We start from the raw sequence: 17931 nt of genomic DNA, 5'->3' as shown, positions 1-17931 counted from the left end.
GGGTTTTAATACTTGGCTCCTACTGAAGATTTCTCCTCATCACTGGGGTGATATCTGCAGTACATGCTGATCAATGTCTTCTCCTTGCAGGAGTGAGTTAGTGCACCTGACACAGTGTATGAATCCAAAACTCATTGTCCTTCCCAATACTGGGCTGGCTGCAAGGTTCAACCACTTCCAAGGTGAGTGTCAGCACTGATATAATGTCCAGAGTTTCCCTTGAACTGTGAGATAAGATTTGTACAGTGAATATTTTAATTCCCTAAAAAGATTAGTTTAGTTAAGCCACATTGTAATCATATTTAGACAGAAGGTCATTTTACAAGCAAAGATTAATGAATACGAATTTAATGATGTACATGATTCAGGCTGAAAAATATAGTTTCATTTGTTCTTTGAGATACACAGAATGATTAATTCCGGACAGTTTAATATAATTAAATTGATTTTTTTTATTTTGAAGACATTATTTCTCTTTATATCCCTTGCTATCATGGGACCAGCTCTATAAACCAGACTGGGCTTGGACTCACAGAGATCCACCTGCCTCTGGCTCTGGAATGCTTTAATTAATGACATGTGAAAACATGCTCAGCTATCAGTTGAATTTTTAAAGTGTATTATACTCCATAGATTAAAAATTCACAGATATCATGGCACTCACTTGTAACCCCAATAGTAAAAACATGGCATCAGGAGGATTGCCCAAGAGTTTGAGGCCAGATAAATTGACATAGTGAGTTCCAGGCTAGTCAAGAGTATATAGCAAGAAATCCTATCTCAAAGAAACTGCAGAAATGATCACAAAAAAAATCATCTATCACATGCAATAAAAAATAGAATGAAGCCTGGGGGTAGTGGCACACGCGTACAATCCCAGCACTTGGGAGGCAGAGGCAGGCAGATTTCTGAGTTCAAGGCCAGCATGGACTATAAAGTGAGTTCCAGGACTGCCAGGGCTATACAGAGAAACCCTGGTTCAAAAAATCCAAAATCCAAAAAACCAATAATAATAATAATAATAATAGTAATAATAATAGTAATTGATGATGATGATGATGATGATGATAAAAAACAAGTTGAAAAGACATGGGGCAGTCTGAATCACACAGGGAGACCAAAATATGGATTGTAACATCACAGGGAAAGAATATCAGAGAAACCAGGATTTAGTTAAATGCAGACAATTGCTACTAGGGAGCAACTTCTAATGCATGCTTAGATTTATCGTACAAATCTGCATAGTGGGATGAAAATCAAAACTATAAGTTGATAGCAATCATGACCTTGGACTTAGGAATAACTTTTCATGGAGACTCAGGGGTACAGCCTTCAGGGGTCCTCATTACACTGCACACAGTTTGTTTGCCCGGCGTAACTAAAGCCTCTGACAGAACTGTGCAGTTCTGTGCTGTGGCCTCCACCTCTGCAGCTTCTACAGATTTTCAAAGCAGTTTTCATTATGTGCTCATTCTGTTTCTTTGGGAAACCTCTTGACTTTGATTTACCTGGGCTATACCTACCCTTCCAGTCTTAGGCTTTCTATTTTTAAAACCCAGAAAATGTCTAGGGACCCCTCTCTCTGTCAACTGATAAATGTAAATATTTGTTTTAACGAAAATGTTGTCTCTTCCCACAGTGAAAATTTTCTTTCAAAATTTAGTCCTGTTCAACTGCCAGCCAAGACGAGTTTTTAATTTCAGAAGACTCAGCTTTAGACCTCGCCATGACAATCCATTTCTGGATGTACCTGGATCTTATCGTACTTCCTGGGGAGCAGAGAGCTTTACCACAGGAAAATATTACTGGGAGCTGGATTTGAAGGACCATGAGCAATGGGCTGTAGGGGTCTGTTACAATTTCTGGTTGAGAAACTTTGATATTGGATCTGAAGGTGCATTTCTTCTTGTGTGTTTGAAGGACGGTGATGTTTACAGTCTTCTCACCACCTGCCCATCATTGCACCACTATATAGAGAAGCCAGCTGGCCGGGTTGGCGTGTTCCTTGATTGTGAGGGTGGATATGTGAGTTTCCTGGATGTAGCCAAGAGTTCCCTCATATACAGCTACTGCCCTGGAACTTTCTATTACACTGTCAGGCCTTACTACTGTACTGTCTACACATGATCATAGGAAGCCGTATCTAGTATGCTAGTGCCTTTCTATGGTAATGGGTCCTCTCTTTTTTTTTTTTTTTACATGCTACATACATTTTTTTAATTTTTTTATTTGATATAATTTATTTACATTTCAAATGATTTCCACTTTTCTAGCCCCCCACTCCCCGAAAGTCCCGTAAGCCCCCTTCTGTCCCCCTGTCCTCCCACCCAACCCTTCCCACTTCCCCATTCTGGTTTTGCCGAATACTGTTTCACTGAGTCTTTCCAGAACCAGGGGCCACTCCTCCTTTCTTCTTGTACCTCATTTGATGTGTGGATTATGTTTTGGGTATTCCAGTTTTCTAGTTTAATAACCACTTATTAGTGAGTGCATACCATAATTCACCTTTTGAGTCTGGGTTACCTCACTTAGTATGATGTTCTCTAGCTCCATCCATTTGCCTAAGAATTTCATGATTGTGATTAAATATTGTGATGGTTTGTGTATGCTTGGCCCGGGTAGTGGCACTATTAGAAGGTGTGACCATGTTGGAGTATGAGTGTCACTGAGTGTGTGGGCTTTAAGACCCTCATCCTAGCTTTATGAAAGCAAGTCTTCTACTAGCAGCCTTCAGATGTAGAATCCTTATCTCTGCCTGTATCATGAGTGCCTAGATGTTGCCATGCTCCCAATTTGATGATTATGGATTGAAGCTCTGAACCTGTAAGCCAGCCTCAATTAATTATTGTCCTTTTTAAGACTTGCCTTGGCCATGGGGTCTGTTGACAGCAGTCAAAACCTAACTAAAACAAATATCAATGATATTAAATGTAAAAGATGGGTGACTGCTTTCTTCTTATCTGTGGTCCACATGTTCCTCCCAGAATACTTAATTTCACAGTGGGTACTGCTTTCCTTTTTTTTTTTTTTTCATTTTTTTTATTCGATATAATTTATATACATTTCAAATGATTTCCCCTTTTCTAGCCCCCCACTCCCCGAAAGTCCCTTAAGTCCCCTTCTCTTTCCCTGTCCTCCCACCCACCCCTTCCCACTTCCCTGTTCTGGTTTTGCTGAATACTGTTTCACTGAGTCTCTCCAGAACCAGGGGTCAGTCCTCCTTTCTCCTTGTACCTCATTTGATGTGTGGATTATGTTTTGGGTATTCCAGTTTTCTAGGTTAATAACCACATATTAGTGAGTGCATACCATGATTCACCTTTTGAGTCTGGGTTACCTCACTTAGTATGATGTTCTCTAGCTCCATCCTTTTGCCTAAGAATTTCATGAATTCATTGTTTCTAATGGCTGAATAGTACTCCATTGTGTAGATATACCACATTTTTTGTATCCACTCTTCTGTTGAGGGATACCTGGGTTCTTTCCAGCATCTGGCAATTATAAATAGGGCTGCTATGAACATAGTAGAGCATGTATCCTTATTAAATGGTGGGGAATCCTCTGGGTATATGCCGAGGAGTGGTATAGCAGGATCTTCTGGAAGTGAGGTGCCCAGTTTTCGGAGGAACCGCCAGACTGATTTCCAGAGTGGTTGTACCAATTTGCAGCCCCACCAGCAGTGGAGGAGTGTTCCTCTTTCTCCACACCCTCTCCAACCTTTGTTTTTACATACTTGTAAGAATTATTAATTAGAATCTAAGATCTACTGTAGAATTAGAAATTTATGTGTGCTCAGGATACAAAGGAGGATTCGAGGACTATTAAAATATTATGTATATGTGATTCTAACTTAATGGTGTCAAGCAGAGAAACACATATACTGTAGGCAGTTTTGTTGATCAATACAAGCTTGAATCACTATTTGATCTAAACAAATATAATTATGTGCCATCTGTGATTGATAAAACCATGCTTTCATCCTTCAGAGAGAAGGGATTTTTTTCTAGAAAAAAAAAAGTTTCCCCCTATTCTTTCACTTTCATTATTTTACAGCTGTTTTATGTTGGGGACACCTTGAAAAATGTTAATTGATGGTCCCCAACATAAAACAGCTTTAAATATAGAATATTCTTCCAGTGTCTGAGAGCACACAAATCTTTTCTGACATTCAAAAGCTAGAATCCTCTTCTAGAAACCTCTCATTGGTAGTTTGCTAGTGTCCTGTGTACCTGAGAACACTAAGAGAAGCAGATTGTGATGTCCTTCCAAGGCCACTTTCTTTCATCATCCTAGATTTTCAGAAATGAATTCTCAAATTTTTACCTTCCCTTTGGTTAGCCAGTATGGTTCCCTCTGTCTTTCTTATGTTGTTCCTAAAGGCTTAATCTAAGTTACACTTCTTAATATCCCAACATATGGATAATTTACTGCATTGAACATTTTTTTGTTCACATATGGTTTGACTTGTGTGATGTCAATGCTCTGACCAGAATATTACACCAAGGACTATACAGAGACCTGAAAAATTAGGGTGTCCCTTTAGGAATCTTATTGCAAATATTATTTTGGAAAAGACTAGACTAATTAAGAACACAGTAGGCATAAGAAATGCCACGTGTTGACTACTTGGCCAGCCCCAGGTATTTGAGAAGAATAATCAACAATAGTGCAGTTCAATAAGATCTCAAAATATAGAGACATTAAACTCAAAGAGGATGAGGTGTTTTCTGTGGAATTTTTTTTGGAGGGAGCTTTTCGAGACAGGGTTTCTCTGTATAGCCCTGGCCCTGGAACTTACTCTGTAGATCAGCCTGGCCTGGAACTCAAAAAACTACCTGCCTCTGCCTCCAGAGTGCTTGGATTAAAGGCCCATGACACCACTGCCTGGCTGTGTTTTGTGTTTCTAATGTGCTCATTTCTATTAGAAAAAGCAAATGTTAGTGTTGCATTTATATAATGTACAGAATTCTGGAGAATCTCCAAATTCCCAAATTTCCTGAAAGTTTTTTCCAATCATAAAACATCACTTTTGATATATCAACTATGCATCATCTCCATATCTAACACTAGTCTAACACTCAGGAAATTTTACAGAAGAGGCAGATACATCATACCAGCCAAATCACCAGAACATCTCAAAATATTCACACAAATGAAGAGGGAGTAGAAGGAGAGTTCATGGGTGAATAATCAATATATGAAGTTGCCTTAAATTAATAAAGGAGGGAAAATAAAAATCACAGTAGAACAGTCACAGCAACTCAGTGACTTATCTCCTGTTCCAAGCTCCTCAAATGTAATTTTGGTGCAGGCAAAAGGCCTTCATCTTGGCCACATTTAGAGCATTATAGAGTATAGATCCTTTCTTATTTAACTATTGTGGTCTTTTGAATTCATATGTAATAAGGTAAGATACAAAACTATATGTGTGTATATATACGTATATATATACATTTTAAAATTTATTCTTTAGTACAATATAGCCATATCATGTCCTCTCCTTCCATTTTTCCCAGACCAAGGCTGGGCAAGGGAGACCTGTAGGAGGAAATGGATCTTAAGAGCAGACAAAAGAGTCAGACCTCTAGCCACTGTTAGGAGTCCTACAAAGCCACAAGCTAAAAGCCATAACATGCAGAGGACCTAAGCACAGACCAATGCTCCAGGATTGCTGCTTCTGTCCCTGTGAACCCCCAGAAACACTACTTGGTTGATTCTGTGGGCTGTATTATCCTAATGTCCTTGACTCCTCTGGCTCTTATAATTCTTCCTCCCCAACTTGCATGGGATTCCTTGATCTCTAAGTTGAGAGACCTAATGGAGTACCCCAATTTGGGCTCTCTACCTACTGAATGGCTGTGAGTCTTTACATTGGCTCTCATCTGCTTCTAGGGAAAGAGTCTCTGATGATTATTGAACTAGGCCCCAATCTATGAGTATAGCAGAATACCACTAGGAACCATTTCATTGACTTATTTTTCCTACCTTAGGTCCTTGGCTATCCAGATCCCAGTTCTTGATTTTCCACATAGTGTCAGGCATGGCTCCCACTCTTGTTGTGGGCTTAGAGTTAGACCAGTCACTATTTGGCCACTCCCAAAAGTTCTTCTCCATTGCCCCAGCACATCTTTCTGGCCAGATACATTTTGGTCTAAGGACTGTATCTGGGTTCATGTTGCAGTCCTACCACTGTAAGTAGCCTGGTTATGGAATATGGCTGGTGCAGGACTCCATTGATGAGAATGGTCTTTAGTGTCACCTTTGTAAATTCCAGGGAATTTCAATTTCACTAGATGTCTTAATCAGCTCCAAATGTCATCCATTTCCAGTTGTCTCTCCCATACTCTCCTTTCAGTCCTCCTTGAGAACTTGATCACTCCTGTTCCTATCATTACCTGCCCTAGTCTCCCCTCAAATGTATGCTAATTCACCCTTGTAAGTGATATACCTTTGTCCCTGGTAGAGTCCTCTTTGTTAATTGGCCTCTCTAGGTTGGTGGACTGTAGCATGATTATCAGTTACTTAAGAGCTAATATTCATTTATACTTGAGCATGTACCATGCTAGTTTTTCTTGGTCTGTGTTACCTCATTCAGGGTGTTTTTCTCTAATTCCATCTATTTTCCTGCAAATTTCATGATGTCATTTTTAAAAATAGGTGTGTAATATTCCATATTATTAAAGTACCACATTTATGGAGGGAAGTGTCTGTGCTTCTTGTTGGTGTGTTACTCATGGTGAGCAGTGGTGTTTCTCAAGTAACGCATGGGTAAAAGGTGTCAGAGGAAGTGGAAATGAAGATGCTTACTGCGAAGGGAAAGAAAAATGTGCCAAGGGAGCTCAACAGACTTAAAAGTATTCTCAGAGTTGATGGTGATGCTTTAATGAAAGTCGTTGAAGAAATTTAAACTGTGGTGGTACCCAAATATTGCCAGGAGAAAGTGCAGTGTGACATGGATGATGAAAAGGATGATATGAAAATGGAAACTGAAATTAAGAGGAACAGAAAGACTCTGGACCTGCATGGACAGTACCCAGTGTGGATGAACCAGAGGCAAAGAAAAAGACTGAAGGCCAAGAGAGAATAGAAACAGGGGAAATGCAGACACTTAAAGACTGGAAACGTTGCCAGGCATGGTAGTGCACCCCTTTAATCCAAGAACTTTAATCCAAGGCAGAGGCAGGTGGATCTCTGAGTTCAAGGACAAGCTGGTCTATAGAGCAATTTCAAGACACCCAGGGCTCTTTTATACAGAGAAACCCACTCTTAAAAAAAAAAAAACAAGCAAACAAACAAACAAACAAAAAGAAGCTATTTGTTTTCAGTTTGGATTTAGCTATTTAAGTCACATTTGTGTTAGACTCATTTGTGTTAGAAATGTGAATAAAATATCTTTGGTGATGAAAGACTATTATGCTGAGCTTGTGATTGGATACAGCCAAGATACTGAGTATCGTAAGCATTAGCATGGTTATACTTATTTGATCTTACAAAATAGCCATTATACTCAGTGCCCAAACATGCTCATATCAACAAAGTTTGGGCAGAAAGCTATTATGCTGTCACATTCAAAAACAGGGTATCAAGGGCCTGAGGAAGACTCAACTTCTGTTTCTTATTGGATGGCTCAAAACCAGCTCCCTCCCAAGAGGGGATATGACCGCTTGTGTCCTTCACTGGCACCCACATTAATATATACAAGTTTCCACTAATAACTAAATAACTAAGAAATAAATAATACCTAAAATATTCTTTAAAAGGACATCAGTAATTGTACAAGTAGTACTTATTTAAGTGTTTATTTTTCCGTAATTCATAATAAATGATATTTTGCATGGGAATAAAAGTACCCCATTTAATTTATCCATTCTTCATTTGAGGGAAATTTAATGTTGCTTCCAGTTTTGGGCTATTATGAATAAAGTCACTTTGAACGTACCTGAGCAAGTGTTTTTGTGATAGTATAGTGTACCCTTTGGGTAAATGCCCATTAGTGGTATAGCTGGGTCTTGAGAGATCAGTTTCCAGTTTTCTGAGGAACTATATTGATTTCCATAATGCTTGTACAAGTTATTACAGCTGCCAGAGATAGTTGTCCTCACGCACAGGACAGTCAGGAGGGTCCTGGAACCACCTAGGCAAAGGCTAGTGATGAGACAGACACAAAAGAACCAGACAGCAAACCTGAAACCCAATCAAGCTGTCAATGTTTAATTTTCACACAAGGCCTTATAAAGGCAAGCAAGCAGGTGTAAGGAGGGGTGAAGGGGGAAAGTCATTGTATTCGGGGAACAATCTCAGGGGGTTAGCATCATATCTCAGGAACAGTTTCTCATAATTGTCTCTCAGGGTCTCAGCTAAGGTTTGGCAGGTGCAGTAGGAACTTGGCATCATATTTCGATTTGAGGAGGTGAAGTGGAAAAGAATTGCTATGGTAAACTAACCACAGGTGAGCTTCCTTTGTTCAAGCCCACTCTGGTAAGCTCTGTACATACTGACCATCTAGCTTACTTGACTAATCTTTAAACTAGTACATTTCATTCTAAAGGCAGCCTAGAGAAAGTAAGCTGGAAATGGCTGAGAGGATGGGGGTTTTTGAGATCTCTGTGAGAATGGCTCCTGGCAGATAGCGGTTTGTTCCCCTAATCACCAGCATGAGCTGTCACTCATGTTATTGATCTCAACCACTGACAAGTATAGGATGGAACCTCAAAGGTGTTTTGATTTGCATTTCCCTGATAGCTGAGGATGTTGAGCATTTAAGTGTTTCTCAGATATTTGTAATTCCTCCATTGAGAATTCTCTGGTACACGTGTATTCCATTTTATAATTGAACTATTTAGTTTGTTGATGACTAGTTTCTTGAGTTTTTCATATATTTTAGATATTAGCCCTCTACTGAATGTTGAATTGGTGAAAATCTTTTTCTATTCTAAAGGCTGCCATTTTATCCTATTGATGGTGTACTTTTCTATACACAAGCTTTTCAGTTTCATGAGGAGCCAATATTTAGTCATTGTTTGTAGTACCTGTTCTAGTGGTTTTATGTTTAAGAAGTTGTTTTCTATGCCATTGAGTTCAAGACTTTCCCCCACTTTCTCTTCTATAAGGTACAGTGTATTTTGTTTTATATTGAGGTCTTCAATCCACTTGGTCTTGAGTTTTACATAGGGTCATGGATATGGATCAATTTGCATTCCCCTACAACTTCAGATCCAAATAGATCAGCACTATTTGTTGAAGGTGTTTTCTTTTCACCATTATGAATTTCTGCCTTTTGTATCAAAAATCAGGATTCAATGTGTGTGTGTGGATTTCTTACTGTGTCTTTGATTTGATACCACTGATCAATCTGTTTTTAATGTCAATACCATGAGTGTTTTTCCCATTCATTAATTAATTGATCAATTAACTTTGTGTCCCAACTCCATCTTCCCCTCCCTCTTATCTTCCCAGTTTCTCCTCACTTCTCCTTCTACTATCCTTCATCCCCTTCTTCTCAGAGAAGAAGACTCCCATGGATATTAAACCTCATTGGCATATCACATTGCAGTAAGACTAGGCACATCTTCTTCTATTGAAGCTAGACAAGGCAGCCCAATTAGGAAGCAGGTAGCTCAGGACAGGCAACAAAGTCACTAACATCTCATGCTCTGGCATGTTCCCTATGAACACCAAGCTGCATATCTGTTACATATGTGCAGAGGGCCTAAGTTCCATTGATGTTCTCTGTTTGGTGGTTGTGGTCAGTGATTCTGTAGGTTTTCCTGTAGTGTCCTTGACTTGTTGGCTCCCTCAATCTTTCCTCCCTGTCTTACACAGAATTCCTCAAGGTCTACCTAATGTTTTACTGTGGGTCTCTGCATCTGTTTCCAGATGAGAGTTACGCTAGGCACCGATCTGCAAGTATGGCCATATATGATTAATAGTGTCTGTGGGCTTTCCCGAGTCTTTCTTCCTTCCTTTCTTCGTCCCTTCCTTCCTTCCTTCCTTCCTTCCTTCCTTCCTTCCTTCCTTCCTTCCTTCCTTCCTTCCTTCCTTCCTTCCTTCCTTCCTTCCTTCCTTCCTTCCTTCCTCTCTTTCTTTGGTTTGGTTTTTTGGCTTTGGTTTTTTGAGACATGGTTTTTCTGTATAGCTCTGGCTGTCCTGGAACTCACTCTGTAGACCAGGCTGGCCTCAAACTCAGAAACCCACCTGTCCCTGCCTCCCAGAGTGCTGGGATTACAGGTGTGTGCCACCACCACCCGTCAGGATGATCTTTTCAAGATTCATCGATTTGTCTACATATTTAATGGTGTCATTGTTTTTAATATTTGAGTAATATTCCTTTATGTTAAGGTACCACATTTTCTTTATCCATTTTTCAGTTGTTTTCAGTTTCCGATTATTATGAATAAAGCTACTAAGAACATAGTTGAGCATGTGCTCTTATGGTTTGATAGAGCATCTTTTTATTTGTTTGTTTGTTTTTTGAGACAAGGTTTCTCTGTTTGGCCCTGGCTGTCCTGGAAGTCACTCTGTAGCCCAGGCTGGCCTCGAACTCAGAAATCTGCCTGCCTCTGCCTCCCAAGTGCTGGGATTAAATGTTAGAGCATCTTGTTTTTGTATACCCAGGAGTGGTATACCTGGGCCTTGAGATAGTTCTATTTCCACTTTTCTGAGAAACTACCAAATTGATTTCCAAAGCATATGCACAAGTTTGCATTCCCACCAGCAATGGAGGAGTGTTCTCTTTGCTCCACATCTTTTCCAGGATGAACTGCAACTTAACATTTTTTCTTTATCCATTTTGATGAATGTGAAGGTGAATTCTGAGTCAATTTGATTTGTCCTTATCTGATAACTAAGGATGTACATTTCTGTAAGTGCTTCTCAGACATTTAAGATTCATCTGTTCTGAATTCTGTTTGGGTCTGAACACCAATTTTTCATAAATTTAATTTTATTTCTTTAATTATTCCCTTTACATCCCACTTACTACTCCCCTCCTGGTCACCCCATCTCAAATCCTGCCTCCATCCCCTGTCACTTTTTCTCTGAGCTGGGGAGGGCGATCTTTAAAGGTATCCCCTTACACTGGCACAAGTCTGAGAGGCTAGGGGCTTCCTCTCCCACTGAGGTCTCTTTTCTATCCTTCCTTTCCTTTAAATCAACCTTCTATTTTCTCCAAAATATTTTTGTTTGGTGTGTCTATCAAGCTGTGCCATGTTATATACATCAAAGACAGAGGCCAGGTTGGTTTCTCCCTTACAGTATGGTCCGTGGGGTGTCCAGTCAGGCTTGACAGCAAGGCCCTTTACCAGTTGATATTTCTTATTTTGGAACAAGTCAAGTTATCCAGTTGGGGCTTCAGTTTTTTTTTTAAGATTTTGTTTTTATGTATGTCTGAGCACCTGTACACTGTGTGAGTACAGGCACCCACAGAAATCAGAGGTGTAGGATTACCTTTTGAGGTGGAGTTACAGGTAGATGTGACCTGTCTGACTAGATAGGTGTTGAGATTTTAACTCAGGTCCTCAAGAACAGTAATTCTCTCTCTAAATAAGAGTCATCTGTCCAGTCCCAGAACTTCAGTTTGTGATAAGCTTTTAAGAACACTTTCTCCTGCTGTGTCCAATGCTAAGTAGCCTCTATTTTAGTTCAGATGAGTGGCTTCATGAAAGTCTTACACTTTAGTCTTTGATTCTTTTGGAGCTTCTATTACTCAACCTGAGAGTCAAGAATCTGCTTCCTCTAATGATAACAGAAACAGTCCCCAAAAGTTTTTCTTTTTGTATTTTTACATTTATTTGTGAGCACATGCTGATATCACACTGGGAATATGGAGATCTTGGCTTGGGGAAGCAGGTCCACAGGTTTGATGGTAAGTGTCTTTACCTGTTGAGCCATCTTCCTAGACCAGGAATGTACAGCCATTTTTTTTTTTTTTTTTGGTTTTTTAAGACATGGTTTCTGTGTATAGCCCTGGCTGTCCTGGAACTAACTCTGTAGACCAGGCTCACCTCGAGCTCAGAAATCCACCTGCCTCTGCCTCCCAAGTGCTGGGATTAAAGGTGTGTACCAGCACTACCCAATGTAATGCACAGTCTTAATATTAAGATTTTAAAATAATTCTTTTAAAAGCTCTTTCTCAATGGGGGTTATATTTTTACCTAAGGATTCCCTTCTTTGTTAGTGTTTCCATTGCTTTAATAAACACCAAGACCACAAGTAACTTGGAGAGGAAAGGGTTTATTTCAGCTCATAGCACCCTGCCCACACTCCATCACACAGGAAAGTCAGGGAAGAGCTCAAGGAGAGAGCTGAAACAGAAGCCATGGAGGAATGGCTCCACTGGGAAAAGGTGTCCACTGGCTTGCTCAGTTTTCTTTTTTCCTAAGAAAGTGTTTCTCTGGTTGCCCTCAGCTCGCAGAGAACTGCCTGACACCAGCACCGAGCACAGCTTGTTTCCTTATACTACTCAGGCTCACCTCCCCAGGAGTGATGCTAAGCAACCACTAATTACTAACTCGCCCTAGACTTGCCCATAGGCTAGGACAATCCTATGCATGCATTTTCTCAATTGGGAATCTTTCTTCTAAGCTGGGTGTGGAGGCACTCACCTTCAACCCCAGCACTCTGGTGTTAGAGGCTGGGCAATCTGTGGTTCCAGGCCAGTCTGCCCTACAAACTTCAGCTCCAGGAAAGCCAGAGCTACATAGTGAGACACTGACTCAAATAAAACAAAACAAACTAAATACATGTCTCAATCAGCATGTGCACCTGCATGACAGAAGAGGCCATCAGATCACTTTATAGATGGCTCTGAGATTATATGTGGTTGCTGGGACTTAAACTCATGACCTCTTGAAGAACAGCCTGTGCTATTAACTGCTGAGCCATCAGTTGGATAATGGGGATGGGGGAATCTCCACTCTCTCAGAGGAGGTGAGTGGTGTTAGGGGGAGGGAGAGTGTGAGCCTGGAACCAGGAGTGCCTGGATTAAAGGTGTGCACTTTCAACACCCAGGTTCTTTGAATTGCAGCCATTTCTCAAGCCCCAGACCCCAGCTTTTTTTTAAGACTTGAGTCTCTACTGAGATCTCAGGTAAGTTCCTTAAGAAGCTTCAGGTCCCAGGTGACAAAAAATTTAGCCCTTTATTGACAAAAAGAATTATTCAGTCAGAATCTCTAAATTGGGAGGTTTAGCCAAAAATGTCATCCAGTGTATATTACAAGGTTTGAGTTAGTAAATTTAATGGAAAATAATTTTACTTTCCACTAAAACGATGCCTTGTTTGGGCTTGTCTCTTGTTCAGGTCAATGATGGGGATGGCTCAGTGGTCAAATGTGCTTACTGCTTTCAGGACCCAAGTTCAGTACCCAGCTCCCTCACAGCAGCTGAACTCTAGCTTGAGATCCAACATGCCACTCTGGCACAAAAGGGCAATTGCACACATAAACAAAACATCCCTATTCCCTACCATATAAAACCTGACCATGTTCTACCTTCAATGCATAATGAACACATCAAATTATCATCACAGTATCTTACTGAAAATGCATTACAATTTGAACCCATCTGCTCAGAAACTGCAATGTACATATCATTCAACCTTATCTGGAATTCATTTTTTCCCATCACATTAATCCCAATATCCCATTGTATCACAAATATATCTGAATCCATACCTTGCTTTATTCATGCAATACCTTAAGCCTAGCTGTATGTTTCCTAAAGTTCAACTGGTTTGGACTCCATTTTTTAATCATTTAATAGGAAGGATTCTCTGGCTGGCATGATAAAACTTACCTGTAATCTACAGTTGGGGGGCAGGATTGCCATAAATTCCTAAGGCCAGCTTGGTCTGAGTGAGCTCCAGGTCGAAACAGTGATCTACTCTTCCAAAGTAATCAACCAACATAGGAAATCTTCACTTGTGTTTTGTATTTCTGTAAGGTTCCATTTGGTTTTATTCAGCATCCTGTACCGATATTTTCAGAGAATGGAGACATGGCTTATCTCAGGGCTCCTTAGCAGACATGTACTATTTAATATATAAAATACATAATGACTTGGACTATATCAAGTAAATATATTAAAACACCCATCAGAAGGCAAGGAAATAAGCAGAAGAAACTACAAAAACAGGCAGAGGCTTTGAACTCAAATCATTTCACAACACTGCGTGGCTTTTAACTGTTTCCCAGCATTAATAAGAGATCAATAAGATTTAAATTTCTTAGACAACCCTCCTAACCTGTTTCTCTGTGTAGTTCTGTCCTGAAACTTGCTCTGTAGACTGGCCTTAGAACTTAGAGATCCACCTGCCACTGCTGATGCTAAAGGTATGTGCCACACCAATTTTGTTTTTTTAATTAATTTAAATCATCTGACCAAGTTCTTGGTCAATGAGATTTACCAATTAATGAACCTTTGACTGTGCTCAAGTGATATACCTGCTTTACACTCCTGAGTTGTATCCCCATTTTGCATGGAAATTCAATTACTTTTCATTTTTTTTAAATTTACTTATTAATTTTCTGAGTACACTGTAGTTATCTTCAGACACACCAGAAGAGGGCATCAGATCCCATTAAAGATGTTTGTAAGCCACCATGTCATTGCTGAGAATTGAACTCAGGAACTTTGGAACAGCCGTCAGTGCTCTTAACCTCTGAGCCATCTCTCCAGCCCTCAGTTACTCTTGAATAGGCATTAAATCAAAGATAAAATCAAAAGGGAAATTCATATTTCTTCAAATAAATAAAAAGGAGTCAACAAATAACATGTGATACAGCAAAAGCAGTACTAGAACTCACAGAAATCAACATGCACATAGAAACACAAAGCCAAAAAAAAAAAAAAAAAAAAAAACAAAACAAAACAAAGGATCAATGAAAATCTTTTTTTAACATCCTAAAGAAATAGGAATAAGTAAATAACAACTGAAACCAAGACTCGGTGATTGTCAGTGTAAAAATAAGCTCGGGACTACCTGACTGTACACTCAACTGCACCCAAACATGGTACAGAGAACCCATAAAGAACTGCATATGCACAGCCAACTTATTTTTAAAAGGCACCAAGGTTTCCTGTGAAGAAATTAAGTCCTCTCATCAATCATACAAAGAAAATAATATCTACAGGGGGAAAAACAAACTTGATTCCTCCCACTAATAATGAAACCTGTAGAATAAATGGCTAAGCATTCATACCTAGAATCAGAGTGAAAAATTAGGCAGAGGGCTGAGCTGTGGTGACACATGCTTTCATCCCAGCATTAGGGTGGTGGGAGATCTGAGTTGAATGGCAGCCTGGTCTACACAGTTCATGGACAGCCAGGGATAAACAGAGAAGTCCTGTCTTAAAAATAAAAGAAAAAAAAAAAGAAAAGAAAAACCATAAGCAAAAAGAAAAGGAAATAGGTTAAGTGTTAAAACACTTTTAGTTCCCAACCCTGGCTCAGTTTGACCTTTTACCACTTGATTAAAGGTCACCAAACCTTTCATTTCCTCTTCACAATTCAACATATGTTTCTCTGTGTAGTCGTGTTCTAAACCCTGCCTTGTAGACTGGTCTTGGAAATCCAAGCTCCACCTACTTCTGCTGAAAGTAAAGGCATGTTCTGGGTCTATGAGATTTATCAATTAGTGAACCTTTGACTGGGCTCAAGTGATCATCTTGAAATATATCCACAGTTTTCACTTTATATGGAAATTCAGTTACTCTCGGATAGACAAAAAACCAAGGAAGAAATCAAAAGAGAAATTAGTATTTCTTCAGATAAATAAAAAGAAGACACGGCAAATAACATGTGATACAGCAAAGCAGATCATTGGAAGACAGCACCAAAAAAAAAAAAAAAAAAAAAAAAAAGCACAGTATCAAATGAAATTCTAACATCCTAAAAAAAAGCTACCTGACTAGACATTCAATTGCACCTAAAGTAGAGAACCCGTAAACAACTGCATATTCACATTTTTCAAATGTAACAAGTTTTCACCAATGGTACCAGGTAAACTTCACATGTACAGGGGAATAAAAACGAAACTACTCTCCTCCTGCTTAGTGTTAAAATTAATTTAAATACCTTGAATTTAATGATGAATTAGGTAGAGGGGTGGGCTGACATGCTTTTAATCCAAGCGTTTGGGAAGCAGGAGGATCTAGTTCAACATCATCCTAGTACAGAGTGCAGACAACCTGGGATACTGAAAACTGTCTTGAAAAGTGTTACAACTAAGCAAAAGCATGCTAGAATAATTTATCCATAACCAGTGACACTACCTTATACAGGCTAGCAAAAACAATTGAAGTCAGGCAATTTTACAGTATTCTAAGGATAAGTTTTCTTTAATCTAAACTGAGGCATCTCTATAATTGATTATTAGGACAATTTTGAGACACTGCTGGAAAAAAAAAAAAGCAAGTCAATTACCGTAAAGGAAAATGGAAATATGCAGCAGTTAAGAATTTAGAAAGTAAAGCCCATTTAATCTTAGCACTTGGAAAGCAGAGGCAGGTGCAATAAAGACCATTCAGTCAAAGAGAAACCCTGTTTCAAAATTAAGAAATGGTAGGGAGGGCTGGACAAATGTGATCAAGTCAGTGTTTGACAATGTTACAGGGAGCCCGGAGGTGCTGGTGGTGGCACATGTCTGTAATCCCAGCACTCTGGGAGGCAGATGTAGGTAGATTTCTGAGTTAGAGGCCAGCCTGGTCTACAGAATGAGTTCCAGGATAGCCAGGGCTATACACAGAAACCCAGTCTCATAAAAAAATAAATAAATAAATAAAATAAAATAAAAAAACCCAAACAAACAAAAACAGACAATGTCATAGGAAAACCTTATCATGTGCACAATCATGCTAGTTAGGAGACTGACATTACTGTGCTTGATGCACTAACTGAAAACTCAATAACTATGGAAGTGGAACATGTACTAGGGCACGCTGGTTAATCTGACACAAGCTGAATTGAATAAGTATTTGCAACTGGATGTTTATTGCAACATTCCCAAATATCCACTGTGTGATGCCTAAAGAAATAGCTCACGATCAAGTTTACAATCACTGAGATGGTGACCTGCTTCATTAAGGTCATGATTACATTCACTCTGCTCAGTCTGTACAGCTGTGTCAGCTGACCACAACCTTCACAGAACAGAGCACTGTCAATGGATTGGCAAAACAATCCATTTACATACACCCCACAAAAAATGTACAAGAATCAACTCTGCAGGCCATACCAGATGCTGTCCTGATCAATAGACAGATTAACAGGGAAAGCCAGGTCCATGGAGACCCTATCTCAAACATCCCAGTACTAATACTATGCATTTTCCTCTTGTCTCTGCATTTTCTGGATGTTTACTACATCTAGTTTTCATTCTCAAGTCTTGTTGTCACTGGCTCTAAAACTAAAAAAACAAAAAACATAGGTATTATATTACTGCCAAAATTAAACAGAACACAACAATCCATTTGTAATGGTCCATCTCAAAGTCCAGATCCATAACTGTGGTTTTTCAACAGGAATTCAGATTTGGGATAGGATCATCATAGACTAAACCAATTTCATGAAGTTCAGCACAGGGTTGGAAAGATGGCTCAGTGGGAAAGAGTACCAACTGTTCTTCCAAAGATACTGAGTTCAAACACCAGCAACCACATGGTGACTCACAGCCATCCTTACTCCTGATCTAGGATCTTTACAGGACAAGGGGCATCCCAATGGGATCCTTCTGTCTCCAGTTCCCAGCTCTGAAATATTAAGCATGTGCCACAACGAGCATAATTTTAATTTGGTTCTGGGAATGAATTTATCTTAGGTCCCTGGGCTTGCAAAGCACATGCTTTACTGAGCCATATCCACAGCCAGTCTAAATTTTTAAGGTTATTAGATGAATGTCATTTTCAAAATGATTTTTGTGTATCTTTTAAATTTTT

General features: G+C 39.4%; 1 non-coding gene across 1 annotated transcript; it reads right to left on the bottom strand.

Moving 5' to 3' along the window:
- Positions 1 to 17478: 17478 nt before the first annotated feature.
- LOC127690301 (small nucleolar RNA SNORD50) lies at positions 17479 to 17550 on the bottom strand. Its single transcript, XR_007979029.1, has one exon. It is a non-coding gene; the product is annotated as a small nucleolar RNA SNORD50 (small nucleolar RNA).
- Between the last annotated feature and the right edge of the window lie 381 nt (positions 17551 to 17931).

This window comes from Apodemus sylvaticus, chromosome 7 (genome assembly GCF_947179515.1).
Source record: "Apodemus sylvaticus chromosome 7, mApoSyl1.1, whole genome shotgun sequence".
In the NCBI taxonomy this organism is placed as follows: Eukaryota; Metazoa; Chordata; class Mammalia; order Rodentia; family Muridae; genus Apodemus; species Apodemus sylvaticus.
This window is presented reverse-complemented; position numbering and strand designations above follow the sequence as displayed.